The 19,718-nt window shown below is 42.8% G+C and overlaps 2 protein-coding genes across 2 annotated transcripts in view; both read left to right on the top strand.

The window, feature by feature from the left end:
* rab15 (RAB15, member RAS oncogene family) overlaps positions 1-3,460 on the top strand; it is a 31,953-nt gene extending 28,493 nt beyond the window's left edge. Inside the window, exon 8 of the transcript XR_006924038.1 lies at positions 3,440-3,460. The gene's annotated coding sequence lies outside the window, so the exon portion shown is untranslated. The remainder of the gene's footprint in view (positions 1-3,439) is intronic.
* The window catches only part of sipa1l1 (signal-induced proliferation-associated 1 like 1), a 79,357-nt gene that overhangs the window by 4,879 nt on the left and 54,760 nt on the right, over positions 1-19,718 (top strand).

The following is a 19,718-nucleotide window of genomic DNA, read 5'->3' on the forward strand; positions in this document are numbered from 1 at the left end:
CTGAAGTCCCCTGAGTCGAGCTGCCATGGGAATCATCAATGCAGTAGTTTGATGAAGCAGGTTTGTGGACACCAGAGCTGATCCTTTTCTTCTAGTTGTACTTCGTGAAGAAATTTCCCCCACTTGAATCGCAGAGTTTTACAGATGACGATACGTGTTTGTTAAAGTGCAATGTATTTGTACTTTTTATCCGTTTACTGATACGTTGCATGTTCTGGAACGTCCCTCATGCAAGGTTCCTCAAATATTTCAGACGTTGCGTTTTCCACGACACACTCTCTTCATTCGGTGACGGATTCCAAATGTAGGTGCAAATGTGCAAGAGTGAATTTCACAGGTGTTCTTGTTCGGTAGCTCTGAGAGTTGAAACTTGAGTCTCTCTGTTGGTCTTCAGGATCTAATAGGACTTTCCTGATTGTCATGTTCCACTAGATTTTGTGGAGATTCTTTGAGGTGCGGTCACCATTCCATTTTATTTCCAAGGGGTTCTCCAGCATGTCTTCATGGAGCTGGCTTTGTGCAGCGGGGAAAATTTAATGGTGCCGCATCCAAAGGCGTCCTGTACAACTGTGTTCCTCCTGTAACTCTTGTGCAAGGAACTAAAATCGAAACAGATTTATCACACCAGTGGAAGTGGTTCTGCTGCTCTAGGAAAATAATCCACGACAGGGTGGCGTGTTGGGACCTGATGTGAAGCAGTTACAGACGCGTCTCGGATCTTGCAGACATACAGAAGATTTAAAAGCGAGATGGACTGTCGAGCAGACCAGGATTGCAATTGAGCTGGAAAATCTTTACTGTGAAGCCCCAAAGAAAGAAAAGAACTTTCTGCCATCGTGAGCTGAATCTCGAAGCTGAAACTCAGACCTGCTGGCGCTCGGAGCCGAGGTTTCAGTCAGTCAATAGGCGACGTGAGAGGCTTTGAAAATCGCAAACACTAACCAATAGGAAAAGCAGCTAATGTTGGTGCTCAATAACGACCTGACCTCTCAGCAGTAGTGTGAGATTTAAAGGGCTTAGTTTGTTTAAATGGACGGTCCACTGGCAGGATAGTCATGAAAACGTCATCGGTATTTCCTAAGACCTCATATCACATCACGTTTGGAAATCCCTTCTATAGCAGCAATGAATTCTTGCCCTCATCAACCTTCTTTTTCCCCTATAATACAGGGGTTTTTCAGCGTTTCTCAAGTCAAAGACCCCTTAGGCGATAGAGACATGGAGAAGGGACCCCTGGTACAAAATGTTTTAAACGTAGCCACTGATGTTAATAGAAACCAATCAAATTACACTTTCAATTAGAACGACGATGTTGTACATGCATCATAGTCTGTAGATTCCCCCCTTTCCCCACTTTCATTAGGATGATTTACACTCACACCGATGTGATATTTCGCTCCTCTCTCTCTCTCTCTCTCTCTCTCTCCATTTATTAGTACAAAACTCTTGTATTTAACCTAAAAGTGCAAAAGTGCCATGTTGTAATAAGCACCGGAATCTGTCCATCATTAGCAACTGCGTGTTCCTGTTCCCCAGAAGCATTTTGCCGGGTTTATCCGTCTCGATACGCCATCTAGAAGAGATGAGTTTTAATGAGGCTTTCCTCCCACTCGCACGATGATGAAATCGCCGAGGATGCAGCAAAACGACACACCAGTGTCTTAAACCGACAATAACGGTAAAGAAAAACAACCGACGTCGTTGACCGAATGAAATGTAACCCGGGAACCGATCAGGAATTTCAAAGCGATGATTAAAGAGTGATTCGGGAGGACGTGAGTCATGTGTGAGGTCTCAGAGCACCACCGGATTCTCCTGCATGGGCCTGGAGTCACTACGCTCTCACCACTCAATTACACACCCGATCAACAAAGCTCGTTCAGACAGACCACAATAGCACAGTGTTCTCCAGCCACCACCCCCATCACTTCTCTTTCAGGAAACTCGTAGCAAAATTATTGGGACACCTGATTTATCTTTTCTTGTTTCAGCTATATGTGGTTCTTCCCCAAAAGTTGGACTTGAAAGCATAAAGTTTTATCTTCAGTAGAATTTCGAGACCCAAACCTGTTCCAGCCTGACAGTGCCTCTGTACACAAAGCCAGCCTCATGAAGATCTGCTTTCCATGAGTTGGAAGATGTGAAAGATCTCCTGCTTTACACCCTATCGAACATTTTTGGGATGAATGTGAATCCTGACTGCACCCCAGAAATCCTCCTCATCTTCTCACCTACATCAGTACCTGACTCACACCCTTGTGGCTGAAGCAGCACAATCCCCAAATCTAGTGGAACATCTTCCCAGAAGAGTGGAGATTATTATAATGCAGTCAGGTCAACTTTTGTCCATGTGATGTTTCTTCATAACATAAAATTCCCGTTTCAGCTTACAAGGTTATCATGACGTCTTTTTTTTGGTAACATTTACACTAATGGTTGCGGTGATGATTACCGTATGTGCTGCGGTGATGATTACTGTATGTGCTGCAATGGTGGCTACCGTATGTGCTTTGGCGACTGTTACTGTATGTGTTGTGATAAAAGTTGCTGTAAATACTGAGGTGCCTTTACCGCAAGTACTGTGGTGATAATTCCTGTATGTGCTGCGGTGACAGCTACCATATATGCTTTGGTGACGTTTACAATATTTGCTGTGGTGATGGTTACCATAATTGCTGCAGTGAGAATTCCTGCATGTGCTGCAGTGACTGTTACCATAAATATTGCAGTGACGGTTACTTTATGTGCTGTGATGATTTTTTACCGTAAGCTCTGCAGTGATGGTCACCACATGTGCTGCATTTGATGGTTACCGTATGTGCTCTGGTGATGATTTCTGTATCATGTGTGCTGTAATGGCGGTTACCGTATGTGCTGCATAACCCTAACCCTGATTACCATAATATTTAGCATTTTGTTTTTTCTGCATTATTTGCTGTAGTAGGTATTTATTACATTCTCTATAACCATTCAAGGAAACATCTACTGTATAACAAGGCTGCACTCACACTCGACACACTTTCAGCATGCAAAATTGCTGAGATAGATTAAGTGGTCAGTATCTGGAAATGACCCTTTGAATCATCGCTTATTTTGTGAATGCAGCTTTCTTGTTATCGATCTTCTGTTTTCTACACGTGAAAAAACTTCTCACCGAGCTCGTGTTCCCACGTGCACTGAAACAGGAGTGTTTATTAGTCATGTTCATCATGGACTTGTTTTGTGAGATGGGAAAAAGAAAGTTCTAGAATATGGTGTGTGTGTGTGTGTGTGTGTGTGTGTGTGTGTGAGTGCAGTGCGAAACATCAGGTGGTTGATTAGTGTGATGCTGACTGTGGCCCAAATGAAGGCCTTTTCAGTGCTGCACTCGCTCTTGAAGGCCAGAAGAAGCTCCTGCAGCTCCTAATTGCTCTACACTTACCATCCTCAGGTGTGTGAGGTGTGTGTGTGTGTGTGTGTGTGTGTGTGTGTGTGCATCCTCCTGTGTTTTTCACTTAGACCCGGCCCGAGTGTGTTTTTTAAACCTCGCCATCAAATCCCATTCGACTGAACAGCAGCTCGAGCTCATCAAGCGGCACGTGTTTACACTTATCAACTCGAGACGTGTCATGTCACGTGACTCATCACGACTCTGCACGGAATCGGGAACGTGTCATGTTCCTGCGTTTGCGGTTTTGGGTCCAGAGCCATTCTTGGGATCAGGAGGTGTATTGACGCTTAAGTTGACTTATGATTTGAAGTGTGTGTGTGTGTGTGTGTGTGTGTGTGTGTGAGAAATCCATGCAGTGGATTAGTGTGTAATACCAGCACTAAAGGTGGCGTCTAACTGGATTAAGAACAATTGAACAAATATGAGTTGGACATTGTGTGTGTGTTTGGAAGCTGTGTGTGTTTTTTTGGAAAGTGTGTGTGTGTGCTGACATCGACACAAATCTCGTCCAATCCTACAAAGCTTTTCCTCTTGCTGTGCGTAACATTGTGTGTGTGTGTTTGTGTGCTGTCGTGGCAGTTAGAGTCCACTGCACTGATTGAGAGAACGAGTACAAAAAAAAGGTTGTGTGTGTGTGTGTGTGTGTGTGTGTGTGTGAGAGAACATCATCAGGTGGTTGATGAGCGTGTGACTCAGACGGTCGGATGAAAGCTGTCTCGGCTCATGAACGAGTCGATGAGGGGTGTTTATTTAGTCTTTAGACTTCTCTGGGTTTGAGAAGGAGTGGGTTTTTGAGGTCATCTCGCCGTAAGTATCACATCATCGTCGCCGTTGCTTTACCAGAATCACGTTTCTCCATTACAAGATGCACATCGCGGTGTATGGTAGGTTTGCCACGCCGAATCTGACGTTCTACTGAGCATTTGAATTATTAATCAATTATAAATTCCTCTAAAATAAATAAATAATTCAAAGATTTTATTAAAGATAAAGGGTGGATGAATGTTCATATTTCTTCTGTGAAAGAATTATCTAATCAGCTGTGAGCGGGTTTTGAAGGCACACGAGTTGTAAATTGCTTTTTTGCTCGATCAGACAAACGTTTTGACATGTCACATCAACATTCAGCATTATTTTTTATGTGGGCAGGGTGCAATAATGACACGTGGCCTCACGTGACATGACTGTTACTCAGTAATCGTCTCTACCTACTGTGCTGAGCTTTTTGACATGTGACGTGACGCCCTCTCGATGTCATGTACGGTACCCAGATGGTGACTGCTCCACTGTCCCGAGTGTTTCGATCTCGTTACGCGGTTAACGTGACTGATCACGTGGCCTAATTAAGTAGGAATGAATCTTTCCATTAAAAATGTCAGATGGGGTTCATTGGGATACTGTCACCCGACTGGTGTTCCACTGAGAAAAACGTTTATATAAAACCTAAATAATTGATCTAATCAATATATATTCTTTCTTTCTTGCTTTCTTGCTTTCTTGCTTTCTCTCTCTCTCTCTCTCTCTCTCTCTCTCTCTCTCTCTCTCTCGCGCTCTGCAGTAGTGTGTATCATGAGCCAAAACCCAGTCGTTCTATTTCAGCATTGTTTCAGGGTCGCATTTAAGTGGAACTGAAAAGAGTCTCTTTCTCACACACACACACAAACTGCACAATAGGCATGAGGTCATGGCTCTGAGCCCTGATAAAGTCCAGCGAGGGCAGGAGCGATCCTCATGTCGCTGAGTGTGTGTGTGAGTCACTCTAAACACAGACTAAGACAAACAGGTTAGCGATTGTTTGCGCAGACACGCACACACACACAAACACACAAGTGTCATTCATCAAGTCGGGGTGCTGCAGGTTGTAACTAGTCAGTGTTTGCTCTGTAACCTCACACCTGATCGTCGTGTCTCCATGAGGAATGAGTTTGGTCATCTGTGTGACTTCTCACTGGATTTTAGCTGTGTGTGTGTGTGTGTGTGTGTGTGTGTGTGTGTGTGTGTGTGTGTGTGTGTGTGTGTGTGTGTGTGTGTGTGTGTGTGTGTATTTACCATCAAAACAGCACTATGGCCAAAAGTATGTGGACATGTGAGGTTGGTATTTGTATCTTCTTGAACCCGAACCTTGAGTCCACATTTTACCTTATAATGAGCTCCACTCTTCTGGGAAGATGTTCCACTAGATTTCGGAGTGTATTTGTGAAGATGTGTGTGAGATTTTGCGTGTGGTGTCAAGAGGCAAAGCTGTGATCTTAAAGTGCTCCTTAATGATTGCTTAATGGAGTGTATTTTCTCTCGAAAGGAAAGTTTGTGTGTGTGTATGTGTGACTTTTCCGGTGATTGGTGGTGATTGTGGTGTTTCCTCACCTCAGGATGGTGATTGAGGTTGGTGTGGCGGCTCTACACCTCGCCTGATTGCTTTATACTTTTTCCTGCCTGCAGAAACGGTGAATGACTGGGTTATTTTCTTGGTTTGACACCATGAGCCACACATCTCTCTTTCTCTCTCACACACCACACACACACACACACACACACACACACACACAGAGCAGTGATAACATACTCTGAGTTTTGGGTGGAGCAAAAAATCCTAGTGGCAACATGATCATTCACCAGCATGTGAGTGACTCTCCAATATTCATTTTTTTATTTTTTATTTATTCACTTACAAACTCTCCTCAGCGGCTCTCAAGTGTCTCTCCTCGCTGTCTTTCCTCACAGTCGCTCCTCGCCGTCTTGCCTTGCTGTCTCTCCTCAGCGTCACTAGTGTCTCTCCTCACTGTCTTTCTAGCATCTCTCCTCGCAGTCTCTCTCTGTGTCTCTCCTCGCAGTCTTTTCTCTTTAGCGTCTCTCCTCAGCATTTCTTCCTGCTGTCTCCCTTTAGTGTCTCTCCTCAGCATCTGTCCTCGCTGTCTTACCTCAGCGTCTCCCCCTGCTGTCTCTCTTTAGTGCTTCTCTAAGCTCAGTTCTCGAGAAGGTGACGTGCCGGTTGTAGGTGTCAGATGATCGTTTGAATTGTTTATACATAATTTTTAGATGTCCTTCATAGGATTCCTCTGCACTCATCACCGAAGGCTAATTAAAGGTGCAGGCTAACATGTCGGGTCACAGACTGAGCTCTTGGAGAAAAAGCCACAATAAGGAAAGCTCTTCTGCTAGCTCTAATCGTGTAATCATCTCGTCTGTGCCCTACAGGGGGACGTGGGGAGGAGACGATGCTGTAAACGGATTTGATTAAGAAAGGACAGGAGCGTCGATTAGCTTCGATTAATCATTAATGATTAGAGTATTCCTGTAAATCTGTGTGATGTTTGGGCGGGGTGTTGAAAACTGATTACCCGTGCCATGTGACTTTCTACTGCAGTACATTTATAGGATTGCTTGAAGAACCCTGAACCTTCTTGCTTTCTAGCATGTTTCATCCCTTTATTATTATAGACATATACACTGTCCATCCAAAAAAAGAAAAAAAAAAGTCACACAGTAATATTTCGTTGGACCACCTTTACCTTTAATTACGATACACATTCGCTGCGACATCGTTGTGATAAGCTTCTGCAATGTCACAATTTTTTGGAGTCGGACCACTGCACAGTCTTTTTCAGCACATCCCAAAGATTCTCGATGGGGTTAAGGTCTGGACTTTGTGGTGGCCAATCTATTTGTGAAAATGTTGTCTCTGAACCACTCTTTTAATAATTTGAGCCCGATGGATCCTGGCATTGTCATCTTTGAATTTGCCTGTGCCATCAGGAAGGAAAAAATCTCTTGATGGAGTAACCTGTTCATTCAGTATATTCAGGCAGTCATCTGACCGACTGCAGCGACCCCAGATCATAGCACTGCCCCCACAGGTTTGCACAGTAGGCACTAGGCATGATGGGTGCATCAGTTCATCCGCCTCTCTTCTTACCCTGATGCGCCCATCACTCATGAACAGGGTCAATCTGGACTCATCAGACCACATGACTTTATTCTATTCCTCTAAAATCCAATCTTTATGCCTTTCAAATTGAAAGCCTTTTTTCCGATTAGCCTCAATGCTGTGTTTTTTTTACACAGCTGTTTAGTCCCAATCCTTTGAGTTCCCAATCCGTTGATTTCACCGAACGTTTAAGTGATGGCCGATCACAATCTTTCAACATTTCTTTTCGACCGCATTTCCTCTTTGAAGACGTCAGTTCCTCCACGACCCTTCTAGTTTTTAAGAATGCGTTGGACAGCTCTTTATACAATTTTGGTAGTTTCAGCGAACTCCTTAGATGTTTGCTTTGCTTGGTGCAGGCCAATAATTCGACTTTTCTGAAACAGATGAACATCTTTTACACGACCACAGGACGTGTCTTCCGACATGGTTGTTTAAGAAATGAGAAGCTTCTCACTGCATCAGTTGGGGTTAAATAACTTGTTGCCAACTAAAACATAATTATGCAGTAATTATCCAATTGGAGGCTCTTAACTTTTTGCTTAATTAAATTCAGGTTGGGCCTTTTTTAAACGAAATCCGCGTCTAAATTTTCCATTAGAAAATAATTGGTAAAGGTTCATAAATTCTGCAAGAGTTTATCTCCAGAAACAAACAAAACCCTGGGGGTGATGCTGTTATTGCAGGTCTGAACATCATCATTTCCTCTCCGAAAGCTTGTTTCAGTCCTCATCAGGCTTGAAACACACACAAAAACGGACCTTAGTATGTAAAGTTCTGACACTGGAGACTCCTTTCATGAATGCTAAAACAATTTACCTTACAAACCTCATCCACAATGACACAGAAACCTCTGAGATGAGGTTTTCCTGGTCATATCAGTTCAGCAGTCAATGTGTGCAATCAAACAAAAGAGAAGGAGGGAGAGGGAATGTCCATCTGTCTGTCAGTCACTCGATCGCACAAATGTATGTGGACACTTGAGCATAGGCTTGGTATGGGCTTCTATAGTTACTGTTATAGTAGCCTTCACTTTTCTTGGAAGATGTTCTACTAGATTTGGTTAAGATTCATTCACTGATGTAAGTGAGGTGAGGAACCCAAAGGTGTTCGATCGGGTTGGTGCTCTATAGCTGGAGATCTTCCACACACGTCCAAACCATTGAAAGCATATCTCCATGGTGCAGAAATAAAGGTATATTTCATGCTACAACATCTACAAACATCCTCTACAACTGTGTGCTTTCACTTTTGTGCTAACAGTTTAAGAAGGAAACCACATATGGCCGTAAAAGTCGGGTGTCCCATTACCTTTGGCCGTTTTTTATTTATCTGCGTGTTGGGGCTTGGGTGTTTGGATGTAGTGATGCCCAAAAAAACTCCATAAATTGCGGCTGTGGGAACAAAACGATCGATCAGGGTGAAGCTTTGAGAAACAGAAGAGGTTTTTTTTTCTAATTGAATGATGGGTTTTATTTGTCTTCATTTTAATCCATCTGGGTTGAATGTCCTCGATGGAGCTTTTAGTGAGTTCACACAAACTCCAGTAAGATTTACGACTTGCGCTTGAATCCAGCGGCACAGCACTCGTTCTTCCTGGCCTTTGGTGATTGAGCTCTTGGGCGACGTGTCACCGCGGGAATGATCGGAGCCCAGAGCGGCCCAGATGTCTGTAGTCAGGCAACGCTTTGGCCTGTCCTCCTGGACCTGCAGCACTGTGTGTGAGGATCAGGACGAGCTCAACAGGCACTTTCCATTCACTCGCAAACGGCGAAGAGGAAAAAGCCGCACATCTGTCAGGAGCGTTAGAGGAACCGTCTCCTGCTGACCGGACTGAGGATTAATCGCTTAAAGGGTTTCTCACGCTGGCTATACACAGACGTGTGTGTTAGACTTCAGTGTATGAAAGCATTCAGGAGCATTTTATACAAATATTTATTTTATGTCCATAGGCTAGGTTTTATTTTTTATCTATTAATTTTTTTCCTTGTACTTTTTGCCACCGTTTTTTTTTTTATTACATTTTTTTTTGTGTGAATGTTTATATAGTTGTTTATACAGAATTCCTTTTTTTTTTTTATTAAAAAAATTCCATTTATTTTTACATTTGTGTGTACTTTACTCATTCAAAAAAATCTAAATTTCCTTATATTTTAAAGTCCATCTTTTTGAGTGAAATAGGCCAAATTACCGTTTACTACAGGACAAAAAAAAAATGCTGACACCTGATTATAAGATCGTGTTTTTTCTTTTTCCTTTTTTTTTTTTTTTTTTTTTTTTAAACACACTTTTTTTTTTTTCACATTAAGTCCCCATTTACTGTTATAATAACCTCCACTTATCCAGAAAGATGTTTTATGTCAGTCAGCATTCACATTCATCCCAAAGGTGTTTAATAGTGTTGGAGCTCAATAACAGGAGATCTTTCACTCCAACCCATGTAAACCACATCTTCATGGAGCTGGCTTTGTGCACAGGGGTATTGTCATGCTGGAACAGGTTTGGGTCTCCAAGTTCAAGTAAAGGCAAAATTTCCTGTTACAGCATCCAAAGACGTCCTAAACGAATGTGTACCTCCAGCTTTGTGGTAGCAGTTTGGTGAAGAACCACATGTGGGCAGAAGTGTCGGGTGGCCAATACTTTTGGTCATATTTTGTATAAAGTGCTAATTATATGTAGATGATATTAATGTGCTTGTTTCAAAACTGTATAGTTTCTATGGTAACCGGCTGTGGATACAGTGGATTTTAAAATGTAATCATTAAGGATTTAAGGATTTGTGATTTTACATGTTTTCCCACATCCTTAGGATAGAAAAGTGTAGGCTTTTTGTTTACTGTTCCTCAGGCTTCACTTCATCACACCTCCATGTTGTTATTCACTTTTCCATAACAGCAGTCTTAGTGTGTTTATTGGTGGGTTTATGTTGGTTGGTTGGTGAGTTGGTGTCTTTGATTTGTTTGGTGGTTTTGTGATGGTTGGTTGGTGATTTGGTGGGTTTGGTTTGGTTGGTTGATTGGTGTGATTCTGTAAAGCTGCTTTGAGACAATGTCCGTTGTGAAAAACGCGCTATAGAAATAAACTTGACGATTGGTTGTAGTGTTAGTGTGTAGGTTGGTGAGATGGTGCATTTGGGTTTGTCGGTGGGGTTGTGATGGGTTTGCTGGGTTGGTTGGCTTTTATTGGTTGGTTAATGGGTTTTGTGTTGGTTGGTTGGTGAGTTGGTTTGATTGGTATGTTGGTGTTTTGGTTGGTTTGCCGGTGTAATTGTGTTGGTTGGTTGGTGTGTTTGGTTTGATTGGTGTGTTGGTGTTTTATACTGGTTTGCTGGTGTAATCGTGTGTTGGTTGGTTTGTGATAGTTGGTAATATTATGTTGGTTGGTTGGTTGGTGGTTTTGTGTTGGTTGGTTGGTGTTTTGGTTGGGTTGGTTGGTTGGTGTTTTGGTTTGATTGGTGTGTTGGTGTTTTATACTGGTTTGCTGGTGTAATCGTGTGTTGGTTGGTTTGTGATAGTTGGTAAGATTATGTTGGTTGGTTGGTGTGTTGGTGTTTTGCTTGCTGGGTTGGTTGGCTTTGTGTTAGTTGGTTAATGGGGTTTGTGTTGATTGGTTGGTGTTTTGGTTGGTTTGTTAGTGTTTTGTTGGTGAGTTGGTGGCTTTGTGTTGATTAATGGGTTGATGTTTTGATTGGTGAGTTTGTGTGTAGGTTTGTGGGTGGGTTGGTTGTTTTGTGGCCGGGTTTGGTGTGTGTTAATATGAGAACATTACCAAGAGTGTAATGGCAGTGAATAGACAGCCTCAGGGTAAAGGTTTGAGACTGAGGAGTCACAGTGGAATCACTAGCACTGCACTGGACCTTCATGCGTTTGAAATATGGAAGTAATTTACAGTTTTCATTAAGTGGCTTTGCTGCTTGTTGTTGCACGAGTTCACATCATGGTATTTGAGAAGATCTGGTCACACACAACCCCCAAGGTATCCATGGCGCTCGTTAGTCCTACTCATCCTGTTTGGTTTATTTCCATTATAGGACAATTGAAGCTGAATATAAAACAGCAATGTTTTTCTACCCTCGCATGCACCTGATATGTGTGAAGAGTATCAGGCCACACCCCCTTCTCCTCCCCGTGACACTATTGTCAGTCAGTCATTCTGGCCTAGACCCAAGATGAAAATACTCAGTGTGAAGATCATCACGGTTCTTTTTGACTGAACTAAAAAATAAACTCTGGCTCTACAGTAGCATCAGTGCATTTCTAGATAGGAAGGAATTATTCTTTGGTCAGATTTAAAGTGCTATAAAAATAATTTCTGTTCCTTTCTGGCTTTGTGTTCAGGAGAACATGTGTAAGAGCGATTTAGAAAGGTGTTAATTACAGCCGGAGGGTTCTCTGGTCCTGGGGGAAAACCTCACAGCTGTTTGTTTGCGCCACACCTCTTTCAAACACAGAAAACCAGAGAAGCTGATCCGGACAGGATTTTATTCTCCACAAAGCCGCACACTGAGGCTTTTCAATTCTGATAAATGGTACAACTCTGCTCTTGAGGTCTTTTCATGTGGTGAATGGTAAACTTCACCCCTTCCCACTGGTGGTTGTTGGCGATGCCACTGACTCTTACAATGTTTGTCATCAGCGGCTGTTGGTTTCCTTGGCTGATCTGTTTAATGTTTGGTTGTTTGTACTAGCGATGGGAAGATCGGATCATTTTGGTGACTTGGTGAATCTCGTTCATCAAAATGAACAAATCTTTTTCAGAGTCATTTAGTTCATTTCATTCCTTTGGTTAGAAATGAAAGTTATATTTTCAATAAGCAGATCCTCCAACATGTCTACATACACCAACATCGACTACAGTTCCAGCAATTTATATACAGTATGTTTCTATAATTGCATAGCGTATATGGGAGTCACATGACAAAAGAACGAATGACTTGGACCAGGGGACTCTTGAGATTCTGTTCAATTCTGTGTCCAGTATAAGGCATAGCGCGTATGTGATGTGTTTTTTTCGAACACAGTCTTCACAGGTGAAACTCGGAGCTAAAACATTTTACATTTAAATTCATGGCATTTGGTTGGAGGCCCTTATCCAGAGCAACTTAGAACTGAGCAGGGGAAGGGTTAAGGGCCTTGCCTAAGGGCTTGGTGGTGGTGGTGGGATTTGAACATGTGACTTTCCGATCCAAAGTTCAATGACTTAACCACTGAGCTACCACCTCCCCAAGCAATCAATCTAAAGCGCTGTTCGAATTTAGTTTCTTTCTTCAGCGCAGTCCAGGCTTCGCTTTGCCTTCAGGAGAATGTGGGTAAGAAAGGTATATTACGGCCGGAGGGTTCTCTGGTGGTTCTCTGTAAATTGCATAGCAATACCACCATTTTCTAAAGAGCATTTTCATTATATTTGCAGTGTTTGTTTCCTTAGCTTTGCTAACCTAGATAAAGTAGCTAACCTAGCTAGCAGGTGGGAATCAAATAACATTCTAATAACATTCAACAGTCAGTTAAACACTGTGTCATGCCACTTAATAATTGACAATAATATAATATAAAATAATAATCATTGACGCAGTTGTTACCAAACCCTGAGTTGATTCTATTCCTTTAACAGCACACCATAGTGTTTTATTCCTCTGACGCCACATCAATTCGCCATCAGTTACGTATTAGAAACAGCATATCATGCTTAATTTCTTTTTTCTGTTCATAGTTGCATAGAATTTTGCTGATGTCTGAGGTAAAAAAAAGTTTCCCAGGAGAGCAAACTTGGGAGGTTTTACCAATTCTTTGGCTTTATAAGTACAAAAGAAACTCTGAATATCTTGAAAAATATACCAGGAAAAAAAAAAACACGACTCACCCCATGCTGTTTATTGGGGTAAAATCTGAGGGGAAAAACGGTTCTATGTGTACCATTGCCACTTTTGCACCACTTTTCACTCTTTATTTGTTCAATAGAGACTTTATATGTCATGTTTTTTAGTTTTTAGCTAGTTAAGGAGGTGAGGATGTTTATAAAACTTACAAATTGAGTGGGTGTAAAAAATAAAAATGTTTAATTCCATTCGGTTCCATTTAGTCTCGCAAAAGATTTTCAAAGAGTATCGTGACAATTCAATTGTAATACCGATTATCGTATCGCCCTGATCTCTAGTCTTTCCACATGCTTTCGCTCTGACTTTGGAGAAAAAAAAAATGTTGAAATGCCATGTTCTCCAGATGTTTCAGATTACAGATTAGACCCATCCATCAAACAGATTGAAGCATAAAGATCATGAGGTGATCGAGGGGAAATAAGTGCGTCGCTGTGTGCAGTCTGCTTGTTCAGCTCGAACACACAGTCCAAAGTCCATCAGGGTTTCAACTGTTGGTGTGCTTCTGTTGGATGTCGTCACACACCTTATCTAAAATTCAGCTCTGGTACCGTTCTGCTCTCCTGCTTCTCCTCGCTTGCACATTTCTCAGGCTTGTCCGTTGTGGTAACATCTACATGTTGGTGTTTGATAATGTCTGGATGAACCACCACAATTTCCCCTTGAAGGATGGGGTTAGTAATGTGGAAAACTGATATGGTGCTTTTTTTTTTTAATTTGTTGGCAACCGTGACCACATTTTTCTCATGCCCAGGCTTCATTTAGTTTGTTTGTTTTGGGGGTTTTCTCTCTTCAGTCTCCTCTTCAGGAGGTGATATGCTGCTCAGTAAGGTTAAAGTCTAAATTCTACCACTTGGTTCTTTGCATGATAGTCTCTTGTTGTGAAGGCGGTGTATTTAGGGTTCCTCCTAATTAGATTTCTTTAAATACATTCTACTTCTACTGTCATGGCCACAATCATCAGTAACGATCAGTGAGAACGTTCCAGAAGCAGCTGTGGAAGCCCAAGACATGATGTCCGAATTTGGAGGTAGTCATGAGATGATGACATGAAATGATCTTTGCCATCAGTTGAAATTAAAGTTTAATTTACCAAAATGAAAAAGTTTTCAGTCAAAGATGAAATAGGAGCAATAGTAGTTCTGCTGTAGTCAGTCATGGACATCACAAACAGCAATAGCACAAGTGCGAGTTAAAATCCCAAAACATCACTTTTTGTTTACATATCTCTCCAAGATTTGCATGTTGTATCAATTTTTCTTCAAAAATATATCAAAAATTCTAATTTATCTTTTGATCTCGAACCTAAACATCATTTCCGTATAGCACAAAAACGAAGGATCCGCGTTGCCGTTTCAATACGCGCACAGCCCAACTGCGTATTTTTCTTAGGTTTTGAGTTTTAAATCGTGTAAATTTTCTAATTTTATTTTGTTTATCGATAGAAACCAATCTGTAAACAATAGTTTTCCCCCCAAGTTCCAGTACATAATGCCAGATTAGTTAGTTAAAGTAATAAGAGGCGACATTCAGGAGCTAGCTGTACTTTTTCACAGTTGATTTTGTTTCGTGATGTTTGTTGATGTGACTCGTTATTAGGATATACACTCTTCAGCCAAAAGTATTCGGACATCCGACTTCCCACCCACACCTGGTTTTTCTCTGAATTGTTAGCGCACATTTGGAGGCACGCAGTTGTATAGGTCGTCTTTGGACGCTGTGGCATAAAAAACCTGTTCAGTGCTCCTGTACGCAGAGGTTGGAAGATGTGTGGAAGATCTTCTGCTATCAAACTCTTGAACCTTATCGAAACATCTTTGGGATGAATGTGAACCCCAGGCCTCTTTACCTTGTAAACACACTTGTGGCTCAGGGAATCTCGTACAAATCTCCACAAAATGTAGTAGAACATATTCCCAGAAGATTGAAAGTATTAGAAGAGCAAGTAATGAATTAAATGTAAAATGGGATGTTCAAAAAGATGCATAAAATGATATCGAGCTTATGCCCGGGTGTCCACAGACCTTTGACTTAATCCTTGAATCGAAGGATTTGAGAACGTTACTATTGTCCATGGGATATGATGGCTTTCCAGATTTTCATCTGAGGTGGTCTAAAAGCACTAAACTAGCATTTCTCTGAACAGGGTCTGGGATTCTGTTTGACCTTTTTGGCGCTCCGCAAATTCACCTCGGATCCTCCGATGAGAACGGCGACTAAAATAAACGCTACCCAGAGCCAAAACGCACAAATCCTTTCATTACTGTGTGCCGTCCAGCAGCTAAAATATAAAATCCTGAATGGCTTCCACGTTTCCTCTGGTTTTTCAGCGGTCGAGGCGGCGAGAAAGCAGCCGCAGGCCCGTCGCTGTTGATTTTGGCTACGTCGCAGGCCTCGAAACGTCCTTTTACATCCTCCACCCCCACTCTGCTCCAAAGGAATGCAGACACATCTTTCTCATGCTAATCTTTCTCCCGAAGCTACGCTGCAGTCCCACGCCGGCCTCGAACGTTTAGGAAAACACTGCTTAAACGTGGTTAAACATTCACACGCCTTCCTTTTGAACTGTGATGGGTTTAATTGTTCTACCAGAGTTATGGGGTTTCCTGAGATGCTCCAAAAAAAAGAGGTATACTGTGTCCCCCGTGGTTGAGTAAGATTCCAAGAAATCCTAAGGATAAGGTTATCAAAACTTGTTCTGTTTTCCTGGGGACATAATTCTTGAACAGTTCTTCAGAATCTTAACGACCAACGGATTGAGAAAATCGAATGCTTTTTGCATCGAAGCGTTTTGGTAGCGTGTGAACGCAGAGCAGGACGCCTCCTCACCCAAGCCGCGAGTGCGATGGAGCGCTGCGAGTGACGCACCAGTCGCGTTTTCTCTCGCCGTCTGTGTGCTGAGCAGCTGAGTGGTGGGTGATTCGAGCTTTGAAACGCATTTGTTCAGACCTTTATTTTGGATCCAAGCACATTCATTCCGTTCCTTAACATGAAAATCGATATTTTCGGAAGTATTTGTTTTATATTGCAAGTTTGAATCCATAGAGCCGAGAACCCAGACAGGAAAAAAGGGCAAACTCTTGAGTGCAGGAAAGATGTACTCTTTCTCCATTACCGTCAATCCCAGCAAAACTATCTTTCTTCTGAGAACTTGTGTACGTGTAAGAGGGCAGATAGCCGGTGCTTCACACGGTCCTGTTTGGAAGGAATGACCAGAATTTACGTTCCGGCGTTTTCAAAAAGCTATGTTTTCGTTGACTAAAAAAACGGCATGACTGTGTGGACAGAAGGCAAAAATGGAGAGAAAAATAAGCATTTTTTTCCAAAGAAAACATTTTTTAATGTGGACACGAGCACAGGGCAGATAACCAGTGCTTCACATTGCTGTTTGAAAGGATGCAAGGTGTGTTAGCCTTCACCTTCTCTGCCCCTGGGTAGTTGGGGGCGTAGTGTACGAGGGTTAGGGTTGGGGGTTAGATGGAGGCTAGCCAGTGCTTCCCAATTCTTTTTGGAAGGACACAGGATGCGTCACGGCCCCTGGGTGGTTGTGTTTAGAGGTTTAGGGTTATGGTAAAGGGGTTAGAGGGCAGATAGTTAGTGCTTCACACAGTCCTGTTTAAAGTGTTTGTTAGCCTTTACCACCCCTTGGTAGTTAGGGGGTAGGGTTAAAGGGTTAGGGTTGGGGGTTAGATGGAGGCTAGCCAGTGCCTCACAGTCCTATTTGCAAGGACACGGGGTGTGTTAGCCTTCACCTTCACCACCCATGGTGGTTTTTGTTGATTAAAAAAAGGGACTCTTAATCATGAGTTTCTCGGTCAGGTATTATTCGATTATGAAATGAAAATCAATTTATGTAATGAAATCATAATGAAAACGTGGCTCGTCGTTTTGCCTTGATAACAGACTTCAGGTTCGCTTTCCACTGACGGAACCGATGTGGTTTCTTTGTTGATGGGCTCTAGCCTACTCGGTGGGAGGAAATCCAGCAAGGCTTTGTGAAGTTAGCAATGCAGCTAGCTAAACCTGTCTAGCTCGGGGAGTAGCTCAGTGGTTAAGGTGCTGGGAAACTTATCGGAACGTCAGGGGTTAAAGCCCCGGTATCGCCAAGTGGCCACTCTTAGGGCCCTTGAGCAAGGCCCTTAACCTTCTGTTCCTCAGGGACGCTGTATCATGGCTGACCACAGCTTCTGAAAAAGCCGGAGTATGTGAAGAAAAGAATTTCACTGTGCTGTAATGTATATGATCTATTCTATTCTATTCTATTCTATTCTATTCTATTCTAGCTTGTCACAAGGCTAAGATTATGTCTAGGAACAGGGCTCATTCTAAATGCTGTATTAGAGTCAACGTTTATAGAGTGTGTGTAATTATTAAAATGAGGTGTGTGTGTGTGCGTGAGAATTAGACACGATATGAGGAATGAGTGAGATATCCCGATGGCTCTCAGGTTGCCGTTTGCGCAACAAATCCATCGACACGCACGATTATCTGCACGCCGTCAGCTACAAATGATGAATGATACGGTCCGGTGTGTCGTGTGTGTGTGTGTGTGTGTGTGTGTGTGTGTGTGTGTGTGTGTGTGTGTGTGTGTGTTGGTCACTGAGGAGGTCTGACCTACTAGAAATGTGCACAGGATGCAAAGTCGCACAATAGACAGGAAATAAAGAGGGGGTGGGCGTGTGATATCGGATAGCGGAGATCGACTCGCTCGGCCTTTCCATCTGTGACGCGTGAGTGGCACTTCCCATTTTACACCGAGGCGAAGAAGGAGCTCGGAAACTGTATCACGCACACAGACACACACACGCGCGTTGGCATGTGCGAGGAGACGGAGTAAAGTGTGTCGCTCTGGTTATAGCAGAACCACAGCTATTCTGCGCCATCTGCATTACTCTCGTCCGTCCTAGTCATCCCGTCGCCATGGTTACCATACAGAGCCGCAGTACTCTTCTAATGCCTCACGTCGCTCAGGTGTGGACACGCGACAGGCAGAGCTACGTCCGAGAAACGCATTGAAACCCACAGCATCCCAATTGGCAAGTTCTGATTGGCTAGAAGGTCAATCCAAGGATGGATCAAAGGAATGAGTCTTCAGTGTGGGAGCTCAAGCTGGAGGTAGTGATATTCTGCAGAAGGACCGAGACGTTATCGCTTTTTCAGTGAGGAACAAGGAGGTTGTGGGAGGTTGAGGTGTCTTTGTGTGAAACAGTCCAGGAGCCTGATGAGAGTGAGGGACCTTCAGCTGGTCTTTCATGTAAGCAGGTTCTCATGGCAGCTCTGAACTCCAAACCAACCACCTTTATTTTATATGGAGGAGAATCCAGTGAGTCGCTCATGTAGAAGTCTGAAAACCTCCCTGTTCCTCTTCATGCATATCATGCATATTAAAGCTTTCTTTCTCTCTCTCTCTCTCTCTCTCTCTCTCTAACCTCTTTGATCTTTCCTTTTCTCTTTCATCTCATTTTTTCGATCTCTCTCTCTCACCGTCTTTCTCTTTCTATCTCATTTCTCTGATCTTTCTCTCTTTCTGATATCTGTCTCTCTCTTTCTTTTGCTCATCTGTTGCATCTCTTCTCTCTCCTCTCTGATTCCCCTCTTTTTCTCTCAGATCTCTCATTTTCTCTCTACCTATTTCTCTTGCTCATTCCTCATCTCTTCTTTCTCTACATGTATTCTATCTCTCATTTTCTCTCCCTTTCTCTCAATCATCTCTTTATCTACTTTTATCTCTCGCCTCTGCCCCCTTTAGAGACCCCCTTCTTTTGTTTCTCTCTATATCTCTTTGCCCCGATTCCCATCTCTTTCTCCTGATCATCTCGATCTTTAACTTTTCATGTGTCTTTTCAGTGACATTTCTGACTGAATCGTTCCTACACAATCGCTTCTCTAACGCTGGATTGATGAGCGGCGTGTTTGTGTGTAAACCCCGGACATGTACGCAGTCACTAATCGCACTCGAAACAAAACCTTCTCCTTCCTGATCGTGAGTTTTTCAATCAGAGATTTATTTTCTCCCCTCTGGAAATCAGAGATCCAACTCTTTTTTTTTTTTTTCCTCTCTTTTCCTCACATCAAACACATCATTAGCCTTTTGTTCGTTTTACTCGCGGAGCCGGAGATTCGAGCGAAGCCGCCCTCAGATCTTTTCTTTTTACAATAGGATTAGTGTTAAGTGAGGAAGAGCGTTTCTCTCAAAATAAATCCGTGCGGCAGAGCGCGGGGCGAGTCCTCGGGTTCAGCGGTGCGACTCTGCTATTGTCCTCACGCCCACGCTGCGACTCCAGGCCTCGGAATTGCCCTGGAGAACGAGCAGGTAGCGAGTGTGGAGGTGTGAGAAAGGCCAGGTGGACGATCCTCAGTGAGGGTGAGGAATGGAGCTTCTGCACCACCGAGATCCGAAATGATCCGGAAAAGGAAGTTGGATCACATGTGGGGTTGAAAACTTTCCATGGGATTTAACAGGAATGCGTGGGAATTTATTTGAATTAAAG

Source organism: Silurus meridionalis, chromosome 23 (genome assembly GCF_014805685.1).
Source record: "Silurus meridionalis isolate SWU-2019-XX chromosome 23, ASM1480568v1, whole genome shotgun sequence".
Lineage (NCBI taxonomy): Eukaryota > Metazoa > Chordata > Actinopteri > Siluriformes > Siluridae > Silurus > Silurus meridionalis.